Genomic DNA, 11,782 nt, shown 5'->3' on the forward strand with positions numbered 1-11,782 from the left:
GGAGAAGGATGAATGATTTTCTTTAAGGGTAGAATGTTTTGGGTTGTCACCATCCAGTGGATACTACATATCCAAACATGTATGTGTAGCACAAATTGCACATAATGAGACAAATGAAGGAATAAAACATGCAGCTGAGTGTTTGGTGAATGAAAGTACATAGGAGATGTGTTGGGGGATGGTCATACATTCTGAAAATATAGAGTAGAAAATTCTTAATTAATTATTTAATATAAGAATAGACTGCACTCTGGGAAATGTGCTTGTCTAATGATCTAATACTTATTCTTTAAGACAGCTCAATATTATCGATAATTATTACTCGAGATATCACATTCAGGCTTAGGTTACAATGAAATCCAACTTTTTCATCAAATATTTATATCTTTTAGTTATACATTATGATGATGTATTGGTAGGGATCAAAAATTCAATTTGACGTTAGTTTTCTACACAGCATAGTTATCAGTAGCCAAACACTTGAAAACTAAGAGTTCACCAAAGGTTAAAAGGGTAAGCCAACTATGAGTGTAGACAATTGGAATGTTTATCATTAATTACTTAACACCTGTAGGACATGGTACCTTTTGTTTCTTTTTTAATCCCAGAAATCTGGAAGTAAAGTACATCACTGCATGAATCTGGTATTAGCCTGGGCTACACAGTCACTTTCTCAGATTCTAGCCTGGCTTCATAGCCCCTGTCTCAAAAAAACTAATCTTATCATCAGAGTAATAAATTTTACAGATTCACAGAACTGTAAGTTCAGAGAATTTAAACTACTATTCACAAGCATTTACAATATGAATATATCAAATATATGACCAGGGAGAATATTCATATCTCCAAAAATATGGCTGTATTCTACTGGTAGACACAGGAAATTTTCATCTCAGTATTTCATAAATTAATACAAAATGGGCTTAACAAATATGGACTTACTTGGGTTGTCTGACACCCTTTACTTTCCTCTGCTTGATGAATTGTTGTTGCTTGTAAATTTTCAAGCTTAAGCCTAAAATCAGAATGAGTATGTTTACTTCAAACATTTGAAAACACCCAATTAGATTCTGAGCAATACTGTGAATGATCATAGGAAATCTCAACATTTTGACATACAGTGATTTTGAAACTGAATCACTCTTTGGTGGCCCTTTGTCTGTACACTTTTTTAGGTAATGTGAACAAATATGAGTTTTCTTACTTGTCTCAGTGGTACTGTATATCAAACTTACAGATTCAAGCACACAACATATACATAACCTCCACTGACCTTTTACAACCAAAGAAAACCATGCATTTCAGGTAAACTAAGTGCAGAATTTTCCCTCTGGTTTCAAAAGTGTGCAATTAGTATGAATTATACTAATCCTCTTCTTATGGCAGGCTTAATGGAATGCACTCAATCTATTCAGTACAGTGTTTTCATCATAGAATTCTCCAGATGATCTCCATCTCCCAAATTCACGTTGCAATTCTCAGTGTTCATACAGTGCCACATGCCCCATGCAGCTAGAAGAAGCAATAGCTAGGTCCTTCCCATGGTCCTGCTCTGACAGACAGAACTTTGTCATCCAGCATTTTCTGTCATGGAAGACTAGAAATCCTCTGAAAAGTTTAGCCAAAATCACATTTGCTCTATCAACTTGACTTGTCAGGTCGCATCTCTGCAGTGAGGAAACATGAATGACATTGGAAGAGAGTGCAACATAATCACTGCTATAATAAAATTGGCCATGTTATCATTAGACTTCAGGAATTTATTAAGGGGCCTATGAAAGAATCTGAGGCTATGGTTTACAGAAGGCCCAGAATAACGTCAGCCTAATGAGACATTCTGATGTGATTCATGATACCAGAATGTCCATAAAAATACAGGCATCTAAAGCTCTGATCATGAGGTTTCTTGTGCATTTAAATATTCTTACTGAGAGTCAATCTGAAGCATCCACGTTATATTCTGTCAAGGATTGTGGGTCCAGTCTCTGAAATGCTCAGTGATGTGGAATTAAAAATAGTGGGATAGTATATTGAGTGGTGAAAATATTTTACAAATCATTACCCTTAAGGCTGTGACATTGTTATTCTTCTTGTTTTTAGCAGAGTTTACAGTGATATTCAAGTGTAAAAATGTTGAGCATGGGAGATCCCATACCTCACCCCACTCATCAATGCTTGAGGAGAGTGGGAGAATTGTCCCTGAGGCCATAAGGGCATAAGGACAGGAGAGGAGTAAGCCCTGTCTCCCTGTCTCTGGCCATCTGCAACTCTCAGGAGAGAAGACCTCATCCCTCACCTGGGCAGCAAAATATAGTTTCTGGCAGAGGTGTGGGTGAGAACTGCCCCCATTAGTTATCTAACAGCAAGAATGGAAGAGAGCTAGCCCTTGCCCTAAAGTCATAAGGATGAGACAGCTGCCTCTGTTCCCTGACAGCTGAAACGCTATGCAGCGGACATACTGTACCTCCACTGGGCAGTGCAATTAAGCCAATTCTTGGCAGAGCCATCTCTATATCTGTCAGCATGGGAGAACTATCCCTGTAACTCAACTATAAAACAGTGGCTTGAGCAAAGGAGAAATACCCTTTACTTCTGCCTCAAAACCCCTATACTGAGCCCATTAATTCTCCAGTAGATCCAGTCCTGCCCCTTGTCAGTGGCAGCACTCCAGAGACAGGCCACTTTGTCACACCTGGACTACACAGTAGAGCAGCTGCTGTATGTGTGGGTGTGAGAGATCTGACACAGTGTACGTGAAAGTAGGAGAACTGGTCCTGTCCTTTGCTCATCACTGCAAGGTGTGAAATTTCCAGGACAACACAGGGAGATCACCATGGTGGTGAGGATAATGGAGAGCTAGCAATCTGACCAACCCTGCAACTACCCAGGCCCAGAACCAGGAATATGAGTTGGCCCACCCTAGTATCCACCCCATCTGTCATCTACTGGGATAAGTAAATGGACTTGTCCCTCCTGTATCCTCTGAGGATGTGTATAAAGCAAAGAAGAGGAACATTATGTTGGAAAAAGTGTAATGACATGAAATTGCAGAAATCAGTAATAGGACATACTTAATGAGAGAAGTACCAGGAAGTTAAGAGAACTATAGCATGAAACACACCCTGCATACTACCAACAACATGACAAGAGCCAGTGCTGCCTAAATCTGCCAATGGTCAGATGAGATCACCATGTACCCCAGATGCTGCATATGAAGCTTTAGGATTTAATATTTGTCCTATGGGGTTTCCATCTTCTCTGGGAACCATCTTCAGTAATATTTTCCTGTCTTTGTCTTTTTGTGTGCATTATGAAATAGCCATAAAACCTGTGTAACCTTTCCTGTTTAGATAGACTTAAAGCTAAGAATTTGACTCAAGTTTCAGATAAAACTTTGGATTTTGGAACAATGTGAACACAGTTCAGATTAACTGGTCTTTGAAGCTGGACTAAGTAAAGTCTGTATTATAAGATGACCATGAGCTTTTGGAGGTCAGTGGTAAAATGCTATGGTTTGAATCTGAAGTAGTTTGCACATTCTTATGTTTTGAAGCTTAGCTCCATAGATTTTAACACTGTTTTGAATGCAATTCATCATTTAGAAGGTGGGCCTGGTTGGTGGGACTCAATCAAAATGGCAGGCCTTTAAGGTTTTTGCTGGCCCTGGATCCAATTTCTTCTTCCTGCTTCCTGTCTATTGTTCTATGAGAAAGCCACAGACAAAGGTACTCCAATGCCTTGTGCTATATGATGGACTGAAATCTCTTGTAACCTATGAACAACCTACAGTCTTTTTTAAAGAAATAGGAAAATAACATTATATTCTGTGAGTCTCTTTGGTGATCATCAGCCACTGATCCATGAGGTGGGGGCAGAAAAAAGTTTATGGGGGATGACCTTCTGTATAAATCTTTCTCTTATTAGTTGGCAAATAAATCATGGATTGGCCAGTAGCCAGGCAGGTTGCTTGTGCGGGGCTACCAGATGAGAAGAATTCTGGGGAGAAGGCAGAGAAAGTAGCCACACAGAAACACTGTGTAGACACTGGGAAGATAGAACATGCCAGGAGTTCTCTGGTAAGATAAGGCCATGTAAAAATACATACATGGGTTAATAATTAAGAGAGAGCTAGCCAGTAAGAAGGTTGAGCCATCGGCCAAAGAGTTTATAATTAATAGAAGCCTCTGTGTGTTTATTTAGGGCTAAACCACTGTGGGACCAAGCAGAACCAGAAACCCCAACTACAGAAAGTGAGCAGGGTCAGACTGCCTGAGGGACTGTAAACATAGCTCTCCATAAGACAGCTTCAGTGAGTCAGCTCAGCTTTGGCAGCTGGGGAATCATCTAATTTGCATTAAACAGCAGGCTCCTATCGTAAAGTTCCTAGTATAAGTCTTAATTACCTTCTGTGGAAGAATGGTTCAGTCATAAAGCTCCTAGTACAATGTCTAATTAACATATGGGCAGCAGTGGGGAGCTCCAGCAGGGATTTATGCCAAGGATCACATTAGAGATAAATCAGGCACCCAGGCTTAGGAACAGTTTTCAGGTAAGGCCAGGCCTCCTCCAGGCCTAGAAATCTTCTGCAAATAAGGGCAGGTAGAGAGCAGGAAGCCTCACTGGGATGGGGGAGTTCCTTCATGTTGCCAAGCTCTGAGAAAGCTGCTAAGCCATGGAAGACTGCAACCTCTGACCAGCAGGGCCTCCCAACAATATTCTCCATCATAATGTCCACCTACACATCATGCTGATGTTTAATTAGATAGAACACATCTAGCCCTTCTTCTTTTGCATGTTGCTATGACTATGATAAGCTACACCTATAAAGTCACCTCAGCAACTGCAATAGGGATGTCATTGTCCACAATGCCTAGTGTCACATTACCTGGACAATTTCAAAACTGTTTATATAAATGAACTGCATTTGAGATCCTCATGTGGCTGCTAGAATCTAAATAGTATAAAAGGCACAAATCAAGTCCAGCAGCATCTTTGATACATGAAAAGCTTGAGATTTTCACTTAATGTTGCCCTGCAGAAAGGTATACTGATGGCCTACACTATGGGACACCTTATGGTAATATCTGCAGTTAAAAATAAGATGACAATTACGGTACTTTAGCTAAAAACTAATGGGAAAGACAGACATGAACACAAACATTACAAATTCAGATGACACTGAAATGAAATCAAGTTTTGACATCAAGTAAACATGAAGGAATATGTCCTAATGGAAGAGATGCATAGGCTTGACACATGAACAAGAAATAGGTGACCAGTGTGAAGAGGACATTGTACATAGTCTACAGCAGATGCCCAGGCACTACCACCTTCCAGTTGTGACAAAGATTGAATAACAGGTCCTTGTTTTGACACCAACCTGAAGCAACACAACTCAAATCAGGGAAAAATATGTTTAAAGACTGAAATTCTTCTGACAAGGAAGAAAATTGTCCCTATTAGGCATAAAAATAATTACATTCTATTACCCTAATTTTCTATCACCCTGCTATGAGATAGCTCAGGCTTTGTTAGGATGTGTAGAGGATACAGGTGTTCAGACTCTACCAGACTCCTGGAGCTGAGGTGTTAAGTTATTTAGTGAAATAAGGCAGATCAAAATCACAGGACAGAACTCAAGAGAGGAAGGAACTGAAAAGGGGGGGATGGATGCTCTGAGATCTAAAGAGGCCACCTTGGACATACTGCAGAGTACCCAACAACACAGACATTACAGGAAATGACCTGGGGCTGAGAGACTCAACATTTGACACAAATAAAGTGCCAGGAAGAGTACGACTCTTCCCATAAGTCAAGTTGAATGAGTCATAATTCACAGGACTGTAGTAAAGAGAAAGGACTTGCTTCAGTCATCGAGAATGAGCTATAGGAGGATGCATCTAATGTATAGCAAAGATAAGTTCTGTGCTAGTATACACAACAAGTTATAGAAACAATAATGGAAGAATCAAACTATGTATAAACAACATTCACCAATAATAAAATGAGGAAACATAGGTACAACATGAAAGATAATTTTAAGCAAACTTCTCTTGTAGAGATACCAACTCGCAGACATCAGATAGCATGACTAACAGCAACCTAGTGAGATCACCTTTTAGCAACACAAATAGATCTGTGCACTCTCATGAGACTATTTGAATCCCCATTTACTGATGGGACACATAACTAGAAATGCATATCACGAGTGCATGGGTCACTGTTAAATAGTTTAGCATTTACTACTATAAAGACACACAGATTCTCTTTTCATCTTAAGTTAACAAAACTTGAGTGATGTTACAGTCTGTGCATAAGGCAAGAATGTAAACAATGCTAAGATGCATAGCTACAATACTGAATAAATTTCATTGCCACTTCTTGTTGCCACAGTAGTAAGCTCAAGGCTTATGAGAATATAAAGAAAAAGTCACATGATGTGAATAACTCATATATGGACAGCTGTTCCTTTCAATAAATTGCCCACTATATTAAGTGACTTCCCATTATTTTTATGTATCTCTCACAATATATATGGTATATTAAAAATGGAAAATCTATCTGTAGAAGATGTTTAGATTGTTGGCCTGACCTCCACTTGTCGGCCAGTTTAAAAGATTAAGTTCTTGGAGAATGAAAACATGTGCATGTATTTTACCATGCAGTGGAATGGCATTCTTGACACAAATTCTTCATGTATAAACCTTTTATCAGTAAACACATGAAGTTAAAATGATGTGAAATGTGTGAAAGGATATCAGGAAGAAGGTCTCAGTCATTTAAGTTTTTACTATGCAAGCTATCCAAATCTGAGTTTAGATCTTTTTTTAAGTTATGCATGATGGCACATCCTGCCATCTTAATACTGGGAGGCAACGACAGGAGGACACTTGAAGTTCATTAGCTTGCTAACCCAACTGAATTAGGGTATGTCAGGCTCAATGAGACATGCTGTCTCAAAAATTATAGTGGAGAATAGAGAAAAGATGCCTGGCATCAAATAACATAGGTACAGGTACAGATATGCATACACATGAATGTGCTTGCATGCACACATGCACACACACACACACACACACACACAGATGAACACATGAACACCAATACCCCCAAAATGGTAAAAATATACAAGTGGATAAAAATTAGATCCAACCAGGGTTATGAGAGGTATCTCAGTGCATAAGAGCATTTGCTAGTTGTCTGAGCATAGGAACCTGAGTTCAAATCTCCAGCACCCATATAAAAAGCTGCATAAGATCATACATGTGCAGCTGGAATCCCAGACTTTGAGAGCTTGAGACAAGAGGAGTGCCGCTAGTATGCTAACCTAGTTTCAGCTTCAGTGAAACACTACCCCAAAGGAATAAGCTACAGGATGATAGAGCAGGATACCCAAAATTCTCCTCTGGTCTATACATGTGCACAGGTACACACGGCCTAACACCAGATGTACTAACACACAGGTGTGCGCATGCACACACACACAAGAAAGCTAGATGATGTTTTAATTAATTTTTAATTTTATATGGTGTGGGCAGAACCACCATGAAGAGCTTTAGCATTCTTTATCAAAGTGACTCTAGCGAGCAGCTTCATTCATCCAGCCCAGGGAAGATGCAAGAAAAAGGCACAACCTACTTGTGAGGAACTAAGTATACCTCAGTTATGTCCACCAGTGACTGGTATTAGATTTCTCATCACCCAGAATCCTGGGCAATTAATTTATACATTATGTTGGCTGCCTAGTCTGAACCCTGTTGTTTAACATGTAACCTACATGCTAAACCACATAACATGCTAAATCACAACAAAAACACAGTGAGCTACCCACATTCACTCACTGAAGCTCAGTGGGCTTGGTGTCAGCTCCTGCTGAGACTAGCTCTCACTCTTCAGTGACATGGACAACACTCTAATACACCCTTGTCCTATCGGGCAGCTCTAAGCAGTGTGTACTCATCTCTATCACACACACACACACACACATACACACACACACAAACACACATGTGCAGCACTCTTACCTTTGCTCTGCTTCATGAGCTCTTCTATGGGTGACAAGATCTTGTCAAAATGGAGCATCTCACAGTCCTCTGAGTTTCTTTCATGTGGGACAAATGTATTAGGGCCAAACTTATTAATTACTTCTTTGACCTACAAAATGAGTAGTAGCAATTTCAGATGTCTATAGATTACTTATACTAAACACTAAAGATGTCGGAAGTATCCAATTTTTATGTTACCAAACAGATATTCTGGGTGTAGTTTTGCACACTTTTAATCTCAAGACTGAGAAGCTGGTGAATATCTATGAGTTCCAGGCTAGTCTGGTCTAAGTAGTGAGTTTCAGGCCAATCAGGGATACACAGTGAGACCTTGCCTCAACAACAACAAAAAACATAGATATATATTCAATAGAAAAGATATCTTTACATTGCTTACTCTTTCATTTTTCTCCTCTTTCTTTTGTATTTAAGTTAGAAACAACCTTGTTTCACATGTCAATCCCACCTCACTCTCCCTCTCCTACTCTCCTGCCCTCCTCCTCAGCCACTCCAAGGTCACTTTTTCTTAATAATCTTTTTCAAAATGTCTACCTATGACTAAAAAATACAGTTTTTATATTTTACTCTCATAATTCATTTTTAAATTGATGATGTATTGGCTTGTGTTTTACACTGTATTTTATTTAGGCTATTTTAAATTAATTTTTCCATACCTTATTCTTTGCTTTGGAAGTTTTCATCACAGACCTACAAGAACATAAAATCATTTCAGAAAAATATCAAATGTATTAAACACAAATTCCAATTTTCCTTCTTTCCATAATATGTTATGACTATTTGAACTACAATGACTACATATGCAAGAATAGGATTGTAAACTGGATGAGAACGAGCAATCAGAAATGTATTATCACTACCATCATCATAAAACGAAAAGTTTTAGTTCATCATCCTACCAGTTAAGGCAAAAATGCGTTATTTTAAAGAAATAAATACACGAAGATTTCTACTCTAATTTTCAGCAAAAATATTTTTGTCAATAAAACTCATTTTAAAATAGTATTTTCTTCTCTATATGTGGTGAACACTTAGTGACAGAACATAAGGCGGTTTTTCCTTGGCAACTGTGACTCAGGTGATACTCACTATTCTAGGGACTGGGCTTGTGTTTCACTTACTTTAGTTTTCACAGCCTATTAGCAACTGTGTAACGGTAGAATATAGGCAGAGACTGGCTGTGTTGCCAGAGTCCCAGCAGCTGGCTGAGTGAAAGATTTAGAATTCAAGTCCAGAAGTTCCATATTATATGGTGGAAAGTAATAATCTTCAGATGACTTTCAGAGACATAATAAAAGATTAATACATATTATCATCCTATTTTATTATAATTACAGCTAACAACATAGGATTGTAAATAATTTTGGGAGTTCCCCCATCCAAGTATTAACCACAGATGACCATGCTTATCTTCTGAGAGCAGGTGAAATCCTGCTCATTTAGTGTCATATGGCCATAGACTAAGTTTTTTTTCTGAGAAATTGTCTGTGTTGTCAAAATTTCCAATTTTCCTGCCTCAGAAACCACCATGCCCACCTTGAATTTTTTTCAAAAGCTACAGGATGGAGCTGATGACAGCTCAACTGGTAAAGTCTTCCCTTTACAAACCTGAGGACCTGGGTTCAACCCTCCAAAGGACAAATTAGAAAGCGAGGTGTGGGGTGGGTGAGATAGTTCAGTGCTAAAATCTCCCATGGCCAATCGTGAAGACGTGAGTTCCATACTCACGATGTACACAGTGGCATGAGAAAAGTGACTTCCGCAAATTGTCCTCTGATATACACATGCATACTGTACACACACATGCACACAAATACATTTTAAAGCAATAATTTTCTTGAAACTTGCATGTGGTCATGTGCACTTGTAATCAGTAATCAGTCCTGTGGAGACAGAAACGGCAAAACCCCTGGAGCTTCCTGGTGAAATCCATGCCAATGAGAGGCAGTGTCTCAATATTGTGGACTGGCAGGTGACTGTTCTTTGGTCTCAAAATTCATAATTAGATACATAAACAATCATAAGACTACTTTAACTTAGGCAATTTTGGACACCTGCTTACTAAACTAAGTTGTCACTTAATAAATTTACTTGTTTCATCTGATTAAATTATAGCTACTCATGATGATACTATGAAATCCATTACTGAATAGTTAAATTACATTCTGCATAGACAATGTACATATTTTCTTACACATAATTTTTGCAATGAATAGGGATATGATTTTTATTTTTGCATCAAGCTACTACTTTTTTCAAAATTGACAATGGGAAATATGAATTTGTAATTTTTAAAAATCTATGTGTGATAGTTCATTTTTGAACTTACAGCTTCTATATTGAATTAGATGAAAATATTCCAACCCAACAATAACCTCTTACCATAGAAATACAAGTATGAATATAAGTTCCATGGACCTTGTCTATTGTATATCTCCCAAGGCAATGTATTAAGATTTTTAAAGTTAGACATGAAAACATAACAAAATGAATAAACATGCTCTTCTCTGCTAGATCTGTCTGACACCATGCAACCATATTCTAAAGTTTTCATGTAAAAACTTTAAAATATATTAGTCTATGAATGTGAAAACTTCAGTATTTTTATGACTGTTTAGAGAACCTACAAAATTTATGATTTCACCATGTATATCCACACCCTAAGCATACACACATATGAAACATATTGTTATAAGTATGTTTGTTATGTATATTATATACCCTTGATATGTACATGTAATATATAGAGTCACCTGTAGTATAAAACACATAAATATCTTTAAAATCATGTGTACATATGTCTTCACTAGCAATATTTTTCCATCTCAGAATGATCTACTTCCTGAGTAAACAATTACTTCCTGAGTAAACCCAAGGAACCCAGTGACAGAGAGAGAGGAGTGATGAGCAAATTGGCAAAGAATGGGCTGGCAAAACCAGCAGAGACAGCTGATCTGAACAGGGGAGAGCTCTTGGACCCCAGACCGACAGTGGGGAGGCCAGCATGGGACTGATCTGGACCCCCCAAATGTGAGTGTCAGCGAGAAGGCCTGGGCAACCTATGGGGCCCTGAGCTGTGGATCAGTGTCTATCCCTGGAATACAAACAGTCATCGTGTGCCTATAGCACAAAGAGGGATGCTCTCTCAGCCTGGACTCTTAGAGGAGTGCCTGGACCCTACCCAGAGTGAAATGACAGACTCTAGATATCCCCTATGTGGAAGGATTTGGCGATAGGGTGGGAGGGTGGCGGGGAAGGGGAGTGCGGGAGGAGGGGAGGAAGAGGGAACTGGGATTGACATGTAAAACAAGCTATTTAAAATGAAAATAAAAAATGATAAAAAAGAGTAAAATATTTGAAATTCTGATACATGCCACACATGTATCACTGATTTCAATGACAGTGATTGAAATGCTTTATTCTCAAATTTGCCAACCCTGGTTGCCATTTTAATAAAACATGTCAGAAGAATGGGAAATAATAGCATCTGGTTGTTGATTAACATTTTATGATAATGCAAGACAGAGTGTCCCAGGTGTAAGAAGTATAGGAAATGTTCATCAGGCACACAAGCTTCAGTGGAGAATAGGGTCTGCTGTTCAATAATCACTGTAGCCTTACCCATGCTCTACATGGTTCTCCACTTGGTCTTTAGCCTTTTCATCAAGTGCTTGAAGAACTGAAGTTGCAGCACCAAAGTTCAGGTTTTCTGATGTATC

The 11,782-nt window shown here is 38.6% G+C and overlaps 1 long non-coding RNA gene across 1 annotated transcript; it reads right to left on the minus strand.

The window, feature by feature from the left end:
• Positions 1 to 963: 963 nt before the first annotated feature.
• LOC121138525 lies at positions 964 to 11,782 on the minus strand. Its single transcript, XR_005875484.1, has 4 exons — positions 11,685 to 11,782; positions 8,720 to 8,753; positions 8,025 to 8,154; positions 964 to 1,015 (listed from the first exon to the last, which is right to left on the minus strand). It is a non-coding gene; the product is annotated as an uncharacterized LOC121138525 (long non-coding RNA).

Source organism: Mesocricetus auratus, unplaced genomic scaffold (assembly GCF_017639785.1).
Source record: "Mesocricetus auratus isolate SY011 unplaced genomic scaffold, BCM_Maur_2.0 contig_6097_pilon_obj, whole genome shotgun sequence".
Classification (NCBI taxonomy): Eukaryota; Metazoa; Chordata; class Mammalia; order Rodentia; family Cricetidae; genus Mesocricetus; species Mesocricetus auratus.